This window comes from Pseudorca crassidens, chromosome 17 (assembly GCF_039906515.1).
Source record: "Pseudorca crassidens isolate mPseCra1 chromosome 17, mPseCra1.hap1, whole genome shotgun sequence".
Taxonomy (NCBI): domain Eukaryota; kingdom Metazoa; phylum Chordata; class Mammalia; order Artiodactyla; family Delphinidae; genus Pseudorca; species Pseudorca crassidens.
This window is the reverse complement of record NC_090312.1, coordinates 5,838,133-5,859,438: the sequence shown is the minus strand read 5'-3', so window position 1 is coordinate 5,859,438 and position 21,306 is coordinate 5,838,133.

Sequence of the window (21,306 nt, the reverse complement as noted above, 5' to 3'; positions counted from 1 at the left end):
CATGGCCTGTTTTCTGCCACTTCCTGGTGACCTGAGTAGCACAGGCCAGACAATGACAGTCAGAAGTTACTGCAAATAGTCAAGAGAGATTTCCAGAATATCTGGGCAGTTGCCACATCGCGTCAGGGCCCAGGGAGTCAAATGAGGCATTGTGAAAAGGAGAAGGTGGTTCTCCATCCGTCAGTAGGGAATGCAGACAGGGTGGGAATCCCCAGAAAGGGAAGCTGGGAGCAGGCAGGAGCTGCAGGTAGGGCAGTGGGAGTGGTCTGTCCAGAGGGTGGGCCACGATGAGCTCCTTGTCTGCAGAAAATGTAGGAAAAATCATAACGCGGCTGACCAAGCGTGAGTCTGCCTGTTAGTTTCACCATGACGGGAAATTCTAAAGGACCTCAGCCATGAGATACCCTTCACTGAAAACAAACAAACAAACAAAACAAAACACAACTTTTCAAGTTTTAAAAACTGCCTCAGTTACTGTTGAGTTCAATGTACACACAGGCACACACATAACATGTGTACACACACATATACTTGCTTCAAATTAGCACATTCTTATCACTCATCTTTAAGGAAACATAGCATTCCATGTGCAGGTCAATTCTTAGACTTCTCAGTTTTAGAATCAGACCCTGACACACACGTGGACTCAGCTCCACAGGAGTGTTTCAAGAGTAACTCTGAAAGTTCGCAATCATCGAGCTTGCTTTGAGTGGTCTGTGTTTCCACATTAAAACAGAAGATTCAAGGGGAGCAACGATGGCCCAGAGATTGCAAAGACAGAGACGAATACATGAGTTAGAGTGTGGTTCTGTCCTGCTATGTGCCCATTTTTGGTCTGTGTTTAAAGTTTAAAACAGGGAAGCAATGTATGGGTTGGGAGGTGTGGGATTCCTGTTTGACAAGTGCACACTTCAGTGAAGTATTTTATCTAATTTAGTCATTGTAAACTTGAATGTGGGTCTTCTTTTTAATTGTTATAGAACCAGAGAACAATACAGAAAATAACAGTCGTTACTAATTACGACCGGGTCACAAAGAGCAGGGAGTGGCAGAGGTAACCTGAACCCCATGGCCATCTTCACTGGCTCAAGTCATAGCCCTGGCCTCATGGGCCAGAAGCTCTGAGTCTTGTCCAAAAACGTACGAGTGGGCAACAGGGGGAGTGGGGATCCATTTTCAGATTTCTGCTCTTCGATACCAATATTATGTGTCTCATAACACATCTTGTTGGTAGTCAGGATTGCATATACAAAGCCCAGGCTACTTAGTAAATCAGATGTGATCTCTGTACTCTCCTTAGTTACGTTTTGTATTCCTTGCTCTATTAAAGCTTCATCAGTCCATGGCTTCTTAAGCTGGAGAAGCTGCTGACACTGTGTTACTGAGGGAAGAAAATGCTACTGATGGAATAAAGATGGGGGTGCTAGGGGAGGGAGATTCTGAGACAGAATTAGAGATTCAATGATCCGATCACATTAACACACCTCTGAAGACAGAAAAGTTTTCATTTTAGCAAGTGGGTGAGAAGATCATGTTGTAAAGAGCAGGAAGATGTGGGCAAAAGTACTTGACACTTAGCACTTTCTGCATCTGCTCCTCTAAGATCCCCCCCTTCCTTCCCTCCTTCCTTCCTTCTTTCCTTCCTTCCTTCCATTCTTCATTCCCTTCTTTATCTTGACTAATACATTAAACATATCCTAAGTGCTAGATTCTGTTTTAGAGGCTGAGAATCAGCAATGAACATAACAAAGGACTTGCCCTCTTGGAGATGTTCATATATATATGAACCATCTTTATATATATATATATATATATATATATATATATATATATATATACACACACACACACACATATATATGGCAGCAAATAAATATATGTTATATTCTCAGTGATATTAATTGTGAGGAAAAAATAAAGCAGGCTAAGAGGGTAAGGATGATGGAGATGGGATTTGCTCTTGTAAGATGTGAATAATGTCAGTTTAGGGAAGGATGTTCTCTGGAGATGAGAGATGAACAGACACACAAATGAAGTAATAAAGCAACAATCGATCGTATGGATATTCTGGGGAGAATGCTTCAGGCACAGAAATTATCAAGGCGTGAGGTGGGAGTGGGACTCCTGTGTTCAAAGAAGACTAAAAATATCAAGATTATCTGCAGCCAGAGAAGCAAGGAAGCCATAAGAATAAAGGCAGGAGAGGTGACAGGCTGCTGTGCCTGGTGACGCTGGTAGATCACGTCAGGAACTTGCTGGTGTGTTCCAGATGTGATGAGAACACTTCTGAGAACAGAAGCTCGCTATGGTTTTCATTTTAAAAAGACAAATCTAAATGCTGAATTGACAACGTTCACAAAGACAGAATTAGACAATTCTGGAAAACATTAGACACGTAGTGGGTACACACTGGACATTTAATGAAAGAAAGAATTAGATGAATGACTTATTCCTTTCTCTGACATTTGTCACTTACAGTGTGAAAGAAGACAATATAGGGACCTGATGTATATTTACCGTATGAGTGCGTGGCTGAGAATCCAATGTTTGTCATTGTTTGCCTGCCTGTACCTAAACATCACTTTATATTAGCTTGAGATCCTCCATTTGAGGGCAGCCATCCAGAGGGAGGGTGGACGTGTGCCTTAGGATGGCTGATCAGAAGCCCTTTCCCAGCTCTTTGAATCAGTTGCTACATTGTTGGATGCAACTAGCTCAGACGGACCCAAGGAGGTGACCTCCACTGGCGTTCCAAGAACCTAGACTCCAAGGGGCAGCTTGCTGGGGTCTCCGGTCTCCAGTCTATCTCGCGAGTTTTCTGGAGCCATTTCAATCTAATTAAAGCCATGTTGCTGAAGATGTTGTAGTGCCTGTTACTGCCATGATTGTTTCACTTCCTATCCACCTTACCGCATCCTTGCATTCAGCCCTCAGCTTCTGCATGACTGATATTAAGTGATCACACCTGGAACTTTCTCAGGAATGCCTTGGACACTGGAGCCATATTGCCAACTGGTAGAAAGCTCTGAAAGTACCTAAGAGTTGAGTTTTACACCTCCCACTACCTTGACCCCTATAGACAGAGCCCACCCTTAATGGCTAACTGGTTTGATACAAAAGTACAGGAGCCTTTGCCCTGAGGAAAGACCAACTCTGAGACCTCCTGCACGCTCTAGAGCTCCCCACAGGATCTAGCTCAGTCTGGGGCTTCTGAAATTGCAGACTGGCTTGGCTCTTCTCATTCCGTTACATGCCTTGATCACCCCCTTATTATTTTCTTCTGGTCAGATTTAGAAAACCAAAAATATAAGTCACCCACTTAACTATGAATTTCAGTTAAACAACAGTTTTTTGTTCGTTCATTTGTTTATCTTGGTTTGCTTCTAATATAAGTATACGCGATGTGATGAGACACAGTTATACTAGTAACTTATTTGTTACTTATTTGCAAATTCAAACTTAACCAGGTGTCCTGTAGCGTATCTGGCAACTGTCCCTGGAAACCCTCCCTTGGAAAATGACCTGCATCCGTATTCTTTACTGAGAGTCTGCTTCTGGGAAAATCTCTTCTAAAACAGACAGCTGAAGCCAGTTTCTGTTGTTTACAGCCAGTGAGCCTGGGTGAGGCAGATGTGTTCTGATTCCAGAGCTGTCCATTCAGGAGAATATCTAACCTTACAGTCCTATAACGACCGACCATGAAAGTAGACACTGGGTTGGATTTTATTTGTTGGTCCCTCCAGATCCGTTTTCTACCCTTCTCCACCCTTGTCTATGGCCCCCAGGGGCATCCTCTGCCCTGTCTTGCCATATGACCTCTGGGTGGGTAAGAACTGTGGGAAGCCCACAGGAAATCTGAGTATGGCAGGAGGTAGAGGCCCCCAGGTTCATGTTTCTGGTTGTTTCCCTGCCAGGCCAAGGTTCTGAGTGGCCATAGCGCCCTGATGAAGGTCCCAGCTCCCTCCAGGGCACCTCTTTTTACAACTCCTGTTCTCTCCAGGTGTTAGTGACCACTGAATGCCTTTGAACTTTCAAGCCCAGGGATGACAGGATGCTCCAGCATCCCCTGTTCTTCTCCCTTAACCTGGCTCACGCTTGTATGAAGGTCCCTCCATGAATCACTCTTTGGTCCACACTTTTCCATGTGTCCTACTGGGACCTCAGATAATACAAATGTATGTATTAAAAACAAACAAACCTACCTACAGAAGACTAGTCTCATTTTATTACAATTAAGTTAATTCACCAATAATATTAGGGATATTAATTTGCATAGTATTTTGAATTTAGTCAAATATACTCTTTTTCTCTAGAGTATTAACAGTACCAATGTGGACTCAGTCAGGTGTTGGGAGCCTGAAATATCAGATTTACTTAGCAATGAGAGGAGTTATTTAGAATGTTGCATTGCATTGATGATCAGAAAATGGACTTTGAAAAAAAGAGAAAGAAAGAAAAGGGACTTTGCAGCCTATGAACATGTGTTTGTGTCCTGTACCTAATTTGGTATAAACCCTTAATTACTTCACCTTTATGGATTTCAGTTTGACATCTGTAAAAAGAGAACAATTAATTTAATTAACCTTACATTGTGGGTTAACTATGAAGAAGAAACTACGAACACATGTAAAGTTCCTATAGCACAATATATTCTTAACGGCATAGATTTGATAACTGATGGCCATTGTACCCATTTATGTGTTACCATTGGATTTAACCTGCAGGTTTCCTCATTTCTATGATAATGATACTTTGCAAGGTTTTTGTGAGAATGATAGGAAATCTATATGCAATGTATTACCCCATAAATGGCAGGTACAATTATCACGAGGTACAATTATCTCTCGAAGAGATGCAAAGACAGCCCAGGTACAAGAAAATGGTTTCCAGCCCTTCTCCAGGTATGTCACAAATTGCAAAGGAGACCACAACAAAAATGATATTCTCATGGGAGATTTTAAAAGGTTAAATAATTCTAAGTATAGAAAGTTTTGTGGCCGATCACCAGTAACTGGTCTTAATCTTCCTGACTGCTAAGAAGACTCTCGTTCCATTTCCCCATTGGGTATTCACTACAATATCTTTAGATCCTAATAGGAATAAGCCGAGGATATTCTGAGGCCAGTTCCTGCCAGAAACACACACGTCACCCTCCTATAAATATGCTCTCTGGTAACCAGTGTAACCTGAGGCTGCTGGGGGGAGGCAGGGGCTGCAGAAATTCCTAAGTCTAGAGGCAAGGATGCATGGTCCCTTCTTAATGCCGTGATACAATTACATCAATGACAAATATATTTGGGGGTTAGTATCCAGGACAAGGGATATATTTAACCTGTTTTACTCCTCAGTGCTCAGACCATTTCTTTATTGTGTTAAATCTTTCATAATAAAGATTAAGAGAGACATAGAGTTGGGGATTCCCTGGGGGTCCAGTGGTTAGGACTCTGCACTTTCACTGCTGAGGGTGTGGGTTCAATCCCTGGTTGGGGAACTAAGACCCTACAAGCCGTGCAGCACAGCCCCCCAAAAAAAGTGAGAGAGAGAGAGAGAGAGAGAGAGAAATAGAATCTTCAGGTATACCTCCTTCTTGCATAATATGCTCCCTTGGCTCTGTTGCCTTAAAAATGATGTCCAGACTCATTTTCCTGACAAACCTGGGATGTTCTTCATGTAGGTCTCATCTTTACCTCTCCGCATCTTTTCCGGTCCATAACCAGCCCAACTTGTTATTATTAGTCTCCGACCTGGAGAGGCAGCTCAGGTACACAAACAGTGACCACACCTACCTTTGCATGTCCCTCATTTCACCTCCATGGAACAGATGATTTTTTTTTAACAGGCTTACAGAGAGTCTTATTTTTTCTTTTGTTCAGTTTTCCATGGCTCATTCCCCCACCAAACAGTAAAGCTTCTGTATTCAGTTCCAGTCTATGAGCCTAGATGAAATAAACTAAGGAATCCGGCTCTTATATCAGGCCAGCGATTTTCCATGAGCATTGCCAACAGCATGCTAGAAAGTGTGACCATTCTGTCTTCTCTGTGCTGCATCCTTTAAAAGTTACTGTGCACCAATTGAAGGACACGGGAGGCGTAATCTCAGCATTTCATCTGCTATGAAATATAGTGAAGTCGGTAGGGAAGTATTTTTCTAAGTTTTCAATTAGTGAACAAAATGAATCCTGGAGGTTCACTGGTGGTCAGCCTAGTTCATCAGGATATAATCTTCAGAGTGATTTGGGTGTCAAATGCTTAACCCAAGAAGGAAAAAAAGATACTCATTCCCTCTGAGTGTGTTTTTTTCACACACAATAAGAAACTTCTGATGGCAGCTCCAAACTGGTTAAGGAGTCTGAGGTCATGCCTGCCCATCATCTCTGCTCTTTCAGGCATAGACATACCCCAAAGCTGGCAGAGATGTGCAAATTAAGGAAAAGATGAGATCGGAAGAGGGAATCACTAAGAAAACTCAAATGGCAAGGTATTTGTTTTTCTGTAGATGAAATACTTCATTGTAAGTAGGTGTGAACTAGAACGGCTGAGAAAGCAAGATCGGGGCTCGGTGGAGGAGAAGGTGTCATTTCCAGAACCAGACAAGTGCTATCTCCAAGCAGAGAGACCTCTGATGTGCAGTCTTTAGTGGATGGCATGGCATATGCTGCTCTAGGAGGATATGCTAGTGTTCTTTTATTTCAGCTGGCACTGAGGGACAAGCTTATGACTTCTGAGGAAATCACTACTGGTGAAAGAGTAGCAGAACGTAGGTTTTGTGATGCTTTAAGAGTAGCAAAGCTGGGGCTTCCCTGGTGGCGCAGTGGTTTAGAGTCCGCCTGCCGATGCAGGGGACGCGGGTTCGTGCCCCGATCCGGGAAGATCCCACATGCTGCAGAGTGGCTGGGCCTGTGAGCCATGGCCGCTGAGCCTGCGCGTCCCGCAACGGGAGAGGCCACAACAGTGAGAGGCCCGTGTACCGAAAAAAAAAAAAAAAATAGGACAATAGACACAAATATTTCAAAACATTTTTATTAATAGCATCCTTTTGATTGCTTCACTAGAACAAAATTAGTTACAAGGGGAAGAATTTGATAAAGGAATATAAAAATATAAAATTACTACTTTCTTCCAATGCAAACATGTGACAGTAGATTCCCAGGTCAGCCATTCCCCAGCCTATCTCCGTTATAGTGATCCAGTACCCCGTGATAAAGGAGTAGGGACATTTCAAGGAAATATCGTGGATGCTGTTACTAAGATTCTCTTTGAGGCTTATGCGATATTCTAACATAAAATATTTACCCATAAGCCTCAGAAAGAGGGTTTATGGATCTAGGCTTTGCTTTTTTTTTTTCTTTCTTTCACTTGTCACAAGGACATCTCTTGTGTTTTCCTTCACATTCAACATTCATAGATTAGAGGAAGCCCACATTTAATACCCTCTAACTTCCAAGTAGTAAAGGAAATTAAGTCAAGGTTACCAGAGAGCAGGTTAATAGATGCTGGGCAGCAAGAATAACATTGGCCAGTACTATAGTTAATACTCCTCTTCCTAAATTCTCATATCTATTCAATCATGTGATAGCCGGTATTCTCTTCTGGTTTAATTATTGTCAGGAGGAGGCCAAGATTCCATGGACTCTGTCAGACCACACCTAAACACTGGTGGACATTTCGCCAACTATTTGTATAGGTAGGGTTTTGCTGCATTAAAAATTTTGTATCCCTTTAGCAGTTGTGTGCAGAAATCCCTCTACTTGCATAATCAGAAAGTCACATTACAGAGAGGAAAAAAAAAGATACCAGGAGAATATACCAGGCCAAAATTTAGGACACTTGTTAGTCAAAAACTTATAAATGTAGGACAATGTATATATAAATAATAATGCATATATAAATAACCTTAACATGAGTATTTCATTGAACAGAATACTGTCTATTTTAGAACAGTTGCAAGAAATAATCCTTAGATGGTGGGAGAATGCCAAGCACAATAGGATACACGTAGAACGTGCTCAAGACTGTCGTTAGTGGGATGTTACACTCCTTTCAAGGTATCATTATCCATAATACAGCAGCTAATATTTATCAAGTGCTTCTCATAAGCCAGTCATCGGTGCATAGGAAGAACTCAAGAAACATGTTTTGAATGAAAAGAACGGCAAGAAAAAGCAAACAAAATAAACATTACTGTCATGCTTGGAACTTCCCAGAGTCCATCACACTGGGTTGAAAGCACAGTACTGAGCCTTAGGAGCAAGTCCTTGTGGGAGACAGACATACAGCCACCACAAAGAGATGCAAAAGGGGCTAAAGAGAGCTACGTGCAGAGTTCCATACTATACAGAAGTGGCATGAGGACGCTGTCTGTAGTTGCTGGAGAAAACCATTTTACGTTAGAAAAACAAGCAGAGGGCGGGTAAAATGTTCTCTGTGTTTGGGAACTAACTTATGGGGCAGCCAGGATTTATCCCATACACTCTGGTTCAAGCCATTTATTAGTGAGTGGTCCCCAAGGTAGAGTTCTCTTTTCTCTGGATCCCCAAATTGGTCTGTTAATGTTTTAATTTTCATTCATACTTTTCTTATTTTTTAAAATTAAAGTATTTGATATGGTACATATATATTTATATATGTGAATATATATGGTAATACATTACGACATATATAGTTTTAACATAAAGGTATACTTATAGCAGGGTGCATGTTCATTTTAAGCTTACATGCATTTAACAGTTTTTTTAAAAGTGATAACTAAATTAGGGCATAATTGTGTGCCGCCCACTGGTGTTCCTAAAGTGTAAGCCAATTGCTCCAGTCTTTAAATCAAGAGCACAAAAATAAACAACCCTTCTCTGAGTTGGAATGTGTTCAATTACTCTCAATAGCTTTCAAGTTGATAGTCAAGAGGCATCATTATTTCAAAAGCTATTAGTTCCTATAGATTAAATTATATCTAACGCTCACCACCCCCAACCCCATTAAAATACCAGGACACTTTAGACCATTCTCTCCACTTTCTCGGGGGCTCCATTAGCATCCTGAGAAACTCAACACTGTGAATTGGCAAGTAATTAAATGGAGCATGTGATGAGATTCTGAAGCCTCGTGTCTATTTGGAGGAAGCTCAAGTGTCTCATATGAGTTGAGGTATCTGAGGACTTCTGTCATCTGAAAACACGATTCTTAGAGCAGGGCAGACCACATCGTGCTGCTGATGGGGAAAATAATGGACACTGCTTTTATCGAGAGGAACAAAGTGAAGTCACTTAGCATGGTAACCCTTCACAGCCGGTTGGAGCTAAGGAAATTCACTGTCTTTCAAGAAACTGTTATTAAGCATTTATAATGCATCAAGCTCTATACAAAGTGAAGATATAAGACAAATTTCCTGTCCTCAGGGTCTCATATGCTAGTTGAACAGACATATAAACAAATACATTCACAATGCCGTGTCTTAAATCCATGAATGAATCAATAAACGAGGTTTGTAACATTGCCCCAATTCTTCAAATTGACCTGCACATCTCCCTAACCTGTCTCGCTGTGCTGACATATAAATACCGCTGGAGGACCAGGAACAGTTTTGTAGCATTTGCTCTATGTTTTTTTGATTGAAAAAATTTTCAGTTTCAGTTGAAAAAAATACATAAAATTACAGAGAAGAATATAACGACAATCCTTATCCGCAGCTCCCAGAATAAATCACAGCTGGAATCTGGTCATTGTCTGTTTTCATTTCAAAGAAAAAGGAGTTTATTGTTTCATAATATTGACATGGCTATTAAAAAATTTAACTCTGTAAAAAAGATGAAAATAAAAAATAAATCACTGCAAACCCCACTGCTTAAAAAGTAACTGTCGGGGCTTCCCTGGTGGCGCAGTGGTTGGGGATCTGCCTGCTAATGCAGGGGACATGGGCTCGAGCCCTGGTCTGGGAGGATCCCACATGTCGCAGAGCAACTAAGCCTGTGAGCCACAACTACTGAGCCTGCGCGTCTGGAGCCTGTGCTCCGCAACAAGAGAGTCCGCAATAGTGAGAGGCCCGCGCGCCGCGATGAAGAGTGACCCCCGCTCGCCACAACTAGAGAAAGCCCTTGCACAGAAATGAAGACCCAACACAGCAAAAATAAAAATAAATAAATGAAAGTACCCTTAATTAAAAAAAAGTAACTGTCAGTAATATCAGGTGTCATTGCAGGGGGCAGGTCTCAATGAGCGTAAACACGTGTTGAAGGACTGGGGAATTTTATTAAAAGGAGATTATTCTGCTCCACGTTACTTTTTTCTATCCCTGAGCCATCCATCAATCCATGTCCCTTTCCTTGTCTAATTTTTGTTTCGAAATAATCTCACTGTTTTTGACTCCATTTTGCTTGTTTCCTGAGGCGTTGGGTGTTTCAGTTTTCTACTTCATTTGCTCTTAAACTGCTTTTTCTTGCTCTTACCTGTGTAACATTTACTTTTATATGTATGCCTCTTCTAGTTCGGCTTAATTCTTCTGACTCTTTCCACTTGACAGCTCTTAGACTCCTCCTTCAGCTCATGTCAATCACTCCTTAGTACTGACTGGACCATTCTAATCGGCTGAGTGCCGTGCTAAGTCCTGGTTCCTGTTGCCCATGGGGGAGATAGACATGGAGCAAGCAAACAGCAAAGCAAAACTATAGTTACAAATATATATGAAGGAGGCAAACATGCAAATTGAGTACAGCCCTCTTTTAGAGAGGGTGGGAAGGAAGCACTTCCCTACAAAAAGGGAAAGTTAAACTCAAACCTAAAGAATGACCAGACCAGCACTAGAGTAGTACCTGGCCTATGGTAGCTGCTTAATAAATATTTTCTGAAGGATTGAATACATTAGTATGAATATTAGGGAGCAGAACATTTAAGGAGAGGGACTTAGCAGTGCTCGGACCATTTCGCTGGACTCAGATATCCTAATACATCCTCCTTTCTAGTTTTGACATCTCTTAGAATTATGATGATACTCATAATATAACCATTATTATCTTTATAGCTATTATGCATTGCCGCTGTACAGCAGGCCCTTGATGGGTCACTTTATATTGTTATCTCAATGAATTCTCACAAAATCACAAGATAAAAATTTCTGTGCGTGCAGCAGTGTTTTGTTTTGTTTTGTTTTGTTTTGTTTGTTTTCCACATCAGGAGTCTGGGTGACTTAGAAGAGGTGTCAGGTGAGCTGGGATTTGAAGGACAAATGGGAGTTCACAAGGTAAACGGAAGGAAAAAATTATTCCAGAGGGCTTCCCTGGTGGCACAGTGGTTGAGAGTTCGCCTGCCGATGCAGGGGACGCGGGTTCGTGTCCCGGTCTGGGAAGATCCCACATGCCGCGGAGCGGCTGGGCCCGTGAACCATGGCCGCTGAGCCTGCGCGTCCGGAGCCTGTGCTCCGCAACGGGAGAGGCCACAACAGTGAGAGGCCCGCGTACCACAAAAAAAAAAAAAAATTATTCCAGATATAATGAATTCTGTTCACAAAGACTGGAGACAAGCTCATTATTCGGAAACCACATATTGACAATCCATTTTTTAACATTTCCTTATAATGATACGGGGGCCCTGGAACAAGGTGTTTCTGCTTACAGAAAACTCTGATGATATTTTTAAAATAGTGCTCATGGTGGTAAGTATTTTAATGAAAACTTGTCCAGAAAAGAAGGAAAAAGGCCTCCTTGAATATCTATTTTATTTTCTAAACCAGCTGGGCCTGGAAGGATTTATTTTTGATTATTTTTTTCCCCAAGTACCAAAGTGTCTCCTACATTTATTATCCAGAGTGTAAGTTCTCCGAGGCAGGGAATTTTCAAAATTAGGTTGTTCACTGTATGTTAAATGCTAATAATTACATTCTTTCTTTCCTAAACTCCCTGGAGCGCTGCCAGCTGGGCCCAGAAGTGTAAGTGTGAAGCTCAAGTATAGAAGCTGGGATGGGAAATATTTCAGGAAAGTAGAGCTAGTTGAAGCTTTGGAAGACGGCTGTGAAGAATACTTCTGCTTTGCTATTTCCAGCTTAATTTAGCAGCCTTGAGAAAATAGAGGAGATTTTCATCAGCGTTTTACTCCTCTGTGTTCACCAATACCAAGTGGTAGAAGTAAAATTTAAATCCTTTCAGCTATTACCTTGGTTAGAATCATTAACTACTTTAGTTTGAGTGGAATTATTAAGGCAGAATCTCTTGCTGACAGCCTACTGCCTCTCATGGTATGGCTCAATCTTCCCGATATATGAATAGTTACTGCTGGCCCCGTGAACGCACAAAAAGGTGAAGGTCACACAGCTAAACACTTACCTTGGCAAAATGTGACCTTTCTTCACACTTTAAAGCCCATTTCAGAAACAGGTCACCACTCCTTGGCTGGGGCTAGGTCATTCAACACATGTCCTTTATTTCTAACAAATTCTGTGCAACATATTCATGGAAAAATGCACTGATACACGGTGCACAATGGAAGCTCACTCGCCAGCTCTCTTTTGGTGCACATTACATCACCATGCGCAGCAGGACCTGGAGTGGCATGCATTGAACGCCACATGAACTTTTTAATTAAAAAAAAAGAATAGAACGGCTAAAGCCTATTGTTTAAATGACAATATAAGAGACAAAGAAATGAATTATTCGAAAGCTCCGGGACATGGAAAGCGACTGAAGAACATTAACTTTATTTTGGAGTATTCTGGTATTTAAAGTAAAGAGAGAAGCAAATTACTTAATAACAAAAAAAAAAAGTTGAACGTCAGTTTACCAGGAAAGATAAATGTGTTTGGGGTTTTTTTTTTAAGACTTTTTTTGATGTGGACCATTTTTAAAATCTTTATTTGTTACATTATTTCTTCTGCTTTATGTTTTGGTTTTTTGGCCCTGAGACACGTGGGATCTTAGCTCCCCCACCAGGGACTGAACCTGCACCCCCTGCATTGGAAGGTGAGGTCTTAACCACCGGACTGCCAGGGAAGTCCCGATAAATGTGTGTTGAGTTCATACTCTATAATATTGGGTGTGGATTTGTACAAAATTACTATCATGGCGTGTTGGGAGGAACAGTGATTCCAAATATTTGTAAATCACATGCATTACCCAGAACTGCATTATTAGCCCCTCCCAATCGTACTATGTGATTGAAGGAAAGGTCTAGTTTCCTAAAGCTCTGTTTGAAAGCCAGATGTATCTCTCTACCTTTGTTTTTATCATCCCGATTTCTTCCCTGGTCATTTGTAACCATCTCTCTGGAATACGGCTTCACCTCACACTTCCAGGTCCTTGGATGTCTGCTGTAATGTATGTCTCTCGTGACCTCTGCACACACCCACCATGTTGCTTAGGTTCACCTTCGTCTGTGTTTCCAGTTTTTCTCCCACCTTTTCTCATACGAACCTTGGAAAGCTTCCTATCCACCATGTTTGGTTAATTTATATTGGGACCAAAAGAAATAAATCACTCTCCTTCAAAAGTCATAGCTTCTAATAATCATGTTGGGTATAGTCACCTGCTTATACACCTATAGATTCTGCATACATTTTATAGGACGGGGCAGGAAGCTTATATTTTCTTTGAGCTTTTACCAGGGATGGCCATAGAGGAGCAGTGAGTAGGTGAATGTGGGGGGGAAGTCAAACAGGCAGGACACTGAAGGTTACAAGAGGCCACACTCCACTCTAGATGAGCAGCTGTCTTGGGGTGGAGGCCAGCCCCCTGTGCTTCAACTCTTCTGGTTGCATCACTCTCCTGCTCAATGATCTTCTGTGTCCCTTTCTTAAGAATAAGACAAAATGTTCACACAACCTGAAAACCTTACAGTAATTTTTCACTTTCCGACTCTATAGCCCTTTGTTTCCCCTCTGGTCTTTCTGCTTAGCCCCTCATCTCCCTTTCATATCCTTTATGATACAATGTGTGCTGGTGCCTCAGGGCCTTTGCTCATGCTGTTGCTGCTATGAGTGGTCAATGAGATTCCCCTCTTCATCCAGTTTTTAGACTTTAAGAATCACCTCAAACATAACTTCTTTAGGGAAATTGTGCTAATCCAACAAGGTCCCGCCTCCCCTTATGTTCTCTCTCAGCAATCTATTACATTCTTTATAATATTTATCATCAATTATAATCACGTATTATTTGGATAACTGTTTTTTGCTGCTTTCCTCTGAACTCTAAGAATCAGGAAACCAGGGTTTATGTCGCTTTTAATCTCACAATTTTATCTCTGGCACCTAATACAAAAGAAGATTCCTTAAAATTTTTTTTAGTAAGTGAATAAGTGAACTCATTCATAAGAGTGAAATATTAGGAGTTATTCAGGATCTGGGTGAGCTGATACATATGGAAAAGATTCAAACTCCCAGTTATAAGACCTTTAGTCAAATTCTGGACCTTCCACTTAATTTAAATGAAAGGACACTCCTAGTCTCTCATCTGTAAAAGGAAGTGATCATATTAAAGTATATCTTGGAATTTTGCCCTGATGATTAAGGAGCATCATATCTGTCATACAATAGGCATTCAATAAACATGTGTTGAATATGTGAGCAAATGATTGTATGAAAGTCTATTACAATATCATTCTATGGAATCTAAAAATGGTACAAATGAACTTATTTACAAAACAGAAATAGACTCACAGACATAGAAAACTTATGGTTACCAAAGTGGAAAGGGGGGAGGGATAAATTTGGAATTTGAGATTAACAGATACACACTGCTATATAAAATAGATATAATCAACAAGGACCTACTGTATAGCACAGAGAACTATATTCAATATCAGTTAATAACCTATAATGGAAAAGAATCTGAAAAGGGATGCATATATTTATATATCTATATGTATATATACACATACACACGTATAACTGAATCTCTTTGCTGTACACCTGAAACATTGTAAATCAACTGTACTGCAATAAAGAAAAAAAATGAGGGAAAAAATCAATAATATGAGCAAAAGATGAGGGCCAGGGATGTACTGATGGAGTCAATGAAAAGTCATGAAGAGAGCGGGACAATGAGTTGGAGAGAAAAGATCACACTGACAGAGGAAAAACTAACTTTTCCCTATTTCTTTCTTAGAGGACATGAGAATTTAATGGCAGATTTCAGAACCCAAAGATCTCAGTAAGGAGCTTAACATGTGTGTTATCTGAATGTTTCCCAACCTTGAAATCCCCATGGGAAGAAAAATAAAAGTCTCCAGACTTCCTCTTAAAAATCTCCCACGTAATTCTCGCGTGATCTGAGAAATCTGTATTAGCGACCTTGACCCCTGGTTGTTTTGACGACAGGCCATGTTGGGAAATCCCCATTTGGAAGATGCTTGCTCTGGAACGGGGATCACCCCCGCAGCCACGTAGAGGAAGAGGACATTTGCAAACAGGGACTTTGGCAACGTGAAGCCAATTGGGGTCCATGTGGGGAGATTGATGTAATGTTGGCGAGATCTCCAAATGGAAAGCAGAGTCCATTCGAGTATCTGCATGCCATGCCCAGTTCTCCGCTCCCTAAATGTTCAACACTGGGCAGATGACATAATTATTCTGAGCATCTATTACCTATAGCCAGGGGCACAAGGAAATAATACCTATTTCTCAGCGCTATTTTAAATTTTACCTAGATTACCCCACACAAATCACCCAGGTCAGTATCTATTATCTATTGTCACATAATAGATGCTCCTTGAGTGGCAACAAAGAGGAAGAAGAGGAAGAAAAGGGGAGAAGAATGAAGACGAGGGAGAGGAGGTGTATCTCCTTCTGTTCCTCACTTCAGCATACTCCTCATAAAATTATTTTTCAAAAATTAAGTAACAGTGAAGGCAGTAGAACCCAAACAGGTGTCAAAGAGCAATTTTAAATCTCCATTTATGTATATATTCAGGCTACAAGGCAAGCCACAGACGTCTATTGATTTCCCTCCTCTGAAATAGATGGTTTTGTTTAGCTCTGAAAAGTGAACAATTTTCCTGACACCTACCGCGTGTTTAACAGGTTTGGAATAATCTGTATTTCATTAGGATGATGACTTATTACGCCCAACATTCTGCTGTCTTGCACACTATTGATTTAGGGCAGTTTAGCACTTGTATAGCATCTGATAAATTAGTCCCGCTCCGCAGTGCTGTGTTACATACTCATCCCTCACTATATAACACTGGCCTCACATATTTTAGAAAACATCCATAGATGTGTTTTCTCGACAAGACCCTTCCTCTTCAAACCCTTCCACTGAAACAACCACTGTTTTTTTTTTTATAATCACATAAAACTTTTAGATAAGTATAGGGCACCGCAATCAATATTCCCAGCATGATTTATGGGAGGAGAAAATATTGCACTAAGTCCTCCCTGTAAATCCAGTGTGCAGAGTAGTTAGGGCAGTAATCCATCTCCTGGATATTCTAAATGGGACATTAATGGGCTTGAAAGGTAGAGGGGTCATGAATCACCTACCTGTGATGTAGGTAGTTAGAGACTTTATTAGCTCAAATGCTTCAAAGTGAGCTCTGCCTTCTACCCCTTCTCCCCACTCCCCAGTTTCCAGCCCATTCATCTTAACTCAGCGCTCCTTTTCTCGAAATGTTTGCCTTCTGTTCTGTTGAGCAGTCTAGTTCTCTGTATTCTGGGTGCAATATCTTCCCAAAAATCCTGGGGGATTTTAATTTTAATTTTGAAGCTCTTTTCTATTTCCTAATTTTTTTCCCCCTCCAGAATTAGTTTTTCCACCATGGATTCTTCTCTCTTCTCTCTTTCAAATGTCTATGTAAGAATGGGGTTAGTATAGAGGTAACTTACAGGACTCTCCTCTTAAGTTCTCTAGCGTAGTTGCATGTGCAAATTCATGGGTTTTAGGAACATTGCAAAAGGCACCCTGATCACCTTATGCAGTCTTACTTGATGTCATGGATGTAAAATTTGAACAAAGTCTTTAAAAAAATGATTCGGAAAACCTAGGTAGAAAAATGAGTATTCCAAACTAATACCTACTTAACTATTTAGAAACATAAAAAGGCATAGTGATTTCTAGGAACTCTAACGTAGTCACAATGTAGTTAGAGCACCGGACATACAGCTATCAACAGCAGGAGTGTGGAAAAAGAGATTGAGGAAAATTTGCAGACTTAAATATTCAATAACCATTCTCTGAGTGAATGAATATATGAGTTAATCATTCAACCAAACAAATCAATGAATAAACACTTTCTCTTCTTCAATTCCCATTGTTACAATCTTCTTCATAGACACAGTGATTTTTGTTTGCTTTTTACTATTTGGTACTTTGAATATTTTTATTCCTACCATAGACTCCTAAAAAAGGAGTCAGAACAATTGTCTTACTCCGTCAAAGTTTGCTGACCTTTGATGTAATCGAGATCGATGTAGGTTTTGATTTCTTTTAAACCATCTGATAGCCTTGATGTCCTCTAAGGTGTTAATAATTAGGTCACAAATATTGCCACACTTATTTCCAACTCTTTACACCTTATATTTGATAAAATACTCTAAGCCAACACATCAGCTGGTCCTTTCAATTTATTAATCCAAGAATCCATTTGTTTGAATTGAAGCTCTAACAGCACTGCTGTTAAAGCCAGATGGATAGCTCATCCTAACACTCAAAGGCGGCAGCATCTTGCCTAGCACAGGGATTTTCTGCTTTTTACCCACAGATGGGGGGAAGTGGCATTTCCTATCTGGGAGCTCTACAACCTGAGATTCCTACCCTGAAGCCACTTAGCAAAAAAAAAAAAAAAAACTTACTAAGAAAATAAAATACCTAGCATTTTTACTCCCTTTTATATCGATATCTTCTGTAGAAGGAAGGCCTAGGCATAGAAGTCTTATGATAGGGAAGCTTTATTTAGATAAACTTTTCATTAATTTATAACTCATCTGACTACTTTTATAGACTTGGCAACATCTTCTGGTTTGTACCTGCAGTCTCCTAATTTTGGTATTTTACTTGGAATCTGAATCCTTTCTACTCAGACCCAACACACCACAACAGCAGATCTGCTTTGAATTTTGTGTTTTAGAAGTAAATCCAGGTATTTCAGGAGTTTAATGCTGGATGTTCATTTGAACAAAATACCCCCAAGAAATTAAACCTACGAATCATGTAAGATAAAATTTCTATCATTTGTTCGGAAGTGAATTGAGACGAATATCAGTGTATTGATAAGGAACGTCACAAATTCATTATCAGATGCAATGTTGAACTTTATTTCTTTAGTTATAACAGGGATGTTTTAAACAAACCCTTAGTCACTGAAGCTCTAAGTTTCAATTTTACAGATAATTAACTTTCACACAACAGTATCTTCTGTAATTTTTTGCTCATAGGTTGATTGATTGATTTTTCTGTGCATTGACTTTAGTTATTTATCTATGTATTAAATGCATAACTAGTGCCAGGCATCTTCTAAATGCATCACAGATATTATTTAATCATTTGATATAAAAACTTATAAGAAAGGTGCATTATATGCCTATTCTATAGATGAAGAAATTCAATTGTAGATAGTGTATTTGGCCAAGGTCACACAGTGAGTAAGTGGAGAAATAAGGATTCAGGTTTTTAAGTCCTGATTCATAACCATAATACTAGCCCATAATATAATCACATATTATACCATGTGTTCTATTATAATCCAGTTATACTTTTAATGATAGTCTCAAAGCTCTCTTTTAGGTCAATATAATTTGTTTTTTATTCCTTATGATGGAATTTTATAGTATCTTATAGTATCGTATCTAAAACTATCTTCTTAGAAAAGTGCTTTTCTATAACCCCAGGAAGGATCCCAAGACAGAGGAGCTAAGAGTTAAGCTCCAGAGACTGGTTTCTGGTCTTAAGGTTTCTGACCTTGTTTCAACCACAGTAGCCCTCCTTCTCACAAGCTTTGTCACGAGATTTTGGATTTTAATTGTCACAAAATCAGAGTCTTTTAGTAATTTAAAAGTGCTTTTGAAAAGCACTATTTTAATCTCTTCTTTTGTAGGATTAATGTTACCAGTGTCTTCAACTGTTCCTCATGAGAGATAGTTCCCCAAACACTGTCCACTCTATTAACTTTTCTCAGCTTGTGATCGAGCCTGTCAATACCCCACTGTAAATGGAAATTTCTCAAGTATTAGTTTGCACATTTTGTGTGTTGGAGTGGCAGGGATTAGAACTTCCCCACGATTGAACATTCTCCTAAAAATATTTATTTGTCTGCTTTGCTTTTTAGCATTGCATCCACAATTAAGGTCATTGGAGACATTCCTAAATATCCTGATAAGGCTGAAAGCTACACAAGGATCTCAGCATTATTCTTGAGCTAACCTTACAGTAATACTTCCCAAATGTGTCTACTAGGTTCACCCTAGTTAGAGCAAAGTCAGGAACAATGAGAGATAAGGCTGTCAAGAATGCATAAAGGAGATGGATCATTAAAATTACCAGGAGCCCGGGATGCACAGAAGGGCTATTTAGGTTTTACAAGAGGATTCGTAATATTTGGAACCTGTAATGAATCGGAAATAAAGTGAGCACAAGATTTGAAATCTTGAGTTTTGAGGGAAGAAGAAAGAACAAAAAAAAAATTACAAACAAAGATACATTTGTACTGGTTTTGAAAATATTTGCCTACAGAGTTATATTTCTCAGTGTTATTTTTTTTTTTTTATGTAGATTTGAGTCACTGTCTAGTGTTTTTTCTTCCCAGCCTGCAAAACCCCCTTTAACGTTTGTTGTAGGGCAGGTCTGATCACAACAAAATCTCACTTTTTGCCTGAGAATGTCTTAATGGCTCCTCGTAATTTGAAGGATAGTTTTGCCAGATATGGAATTCTTTAGTTGTCAGCTCTTTTTCCTTCAGAAATTTCAATAAATCATCCAGCTGCCTTCTGGCCTCCATGGTTTCTAATGAGAAACGTTTTGTTAATTTTTTTGAGGGTTCCTTGTACCTTATGAGCTGCTTCTCTCCTGCTGCTTTGAAAGGTCTTTGTCTCTGTCTTCAGCAGTGTGAGTATGATGTGCTTTGGCGTGGGTCTCTTTGAGTTTATCCTGCTTGGAATTTGTTCAGCTTCTTGTACGTGGAGATTAACGTTTTCACCTATTTTGAGAAATTTGTAACCATTATTTCTTCAAATATTCTTCCTTCCTCTCCCTCCTCTCCTTCTGGAACTTCAAGAGTGTGTATGTTGGTGTACTTGACGGTGTCCTACAAGCCTTTTAGGTTCTGTTCAGTTTTCTTCATTTTATACCAGGCTGTTGAAAGCACTATAGGCAGGGCATACAATATCCACTTGGGGCAATTCTTGGATAGTTTCTCCTATTTCCTTATGTCCCCCAGGCAAATTATTCTGTTTGACAATAATAATTGTTTGCAGAGGCAGTAGACTTGCTGGTTCCCGGTTGGTGGTGTTTCCCCTGAGCACTGGTATGATTACTCTGACCCAAAGGCAGAATTCACTGATGGAGGTTTACAGAGTTTGCCCTAGCATGGTATCAGCTCAGTATGTTCTCTGGTATTGGAGAGAGAAAGATCAATTCCCAGGGTCAGAGGCTCTTCCTGACTGTAGCAATTTGTCCCTCAAAAGGAGGGCACAGAGGGGACCAGGAAATTTCTGAAGGTTACCATGTATACGTTAGAATACATTCAGCTCCAGTATCAACCAGAGACATCTCCTTTTGCTTATTTCTGTGGGGCCAGTGAATAGTGAGGTTAACATGAGGCCTCTGGTCCCTCCAATGGATCGTGTGGAGGCAATCTTGGCCTGCATCCTATGCTCATGGGAGGCTCCCAACCCCACCTAGAGGCCACTTGCCAGCCCAGGATTTCCCCCACGGATGCCTCTTTCCCAAGACCCATCTCTCCATCTCATCTGTTGTTGGTTCACAAACTGGCCCCCATACAGTGAGGACAAGGAGAGATGGAAGAAAGAGGCAGCCACTCCAGATGGGAAGGTGGCAGGTTGAATAAGCAGGCAACTTGCATACCAGGCTCATCTTGGTTCACAAGACAAGTACATCCCTGCACCCACCCAAAGGGATCTTCAAAGTTTATAGTGAGGCCTTATCAGGGTTCAGTCCGGGACACCAACCAGATGGTCTCAACCACACAAACTGTCTCAAGGCTGCGTCCTTGAGAACCACCCCATGGTGGGGACTGTGGGAAGCACACACATTCCAAGGACAGGGGACAAGGGGAGGAGCCTCCCATACCCAGGTCCAGGTCTCAGGCCAACCAGAGGTCACGTCCTTTCTGTGATCTCCTCCTACGTATTAGCCTTCACCCCCTGCTCTCACAGAGCCT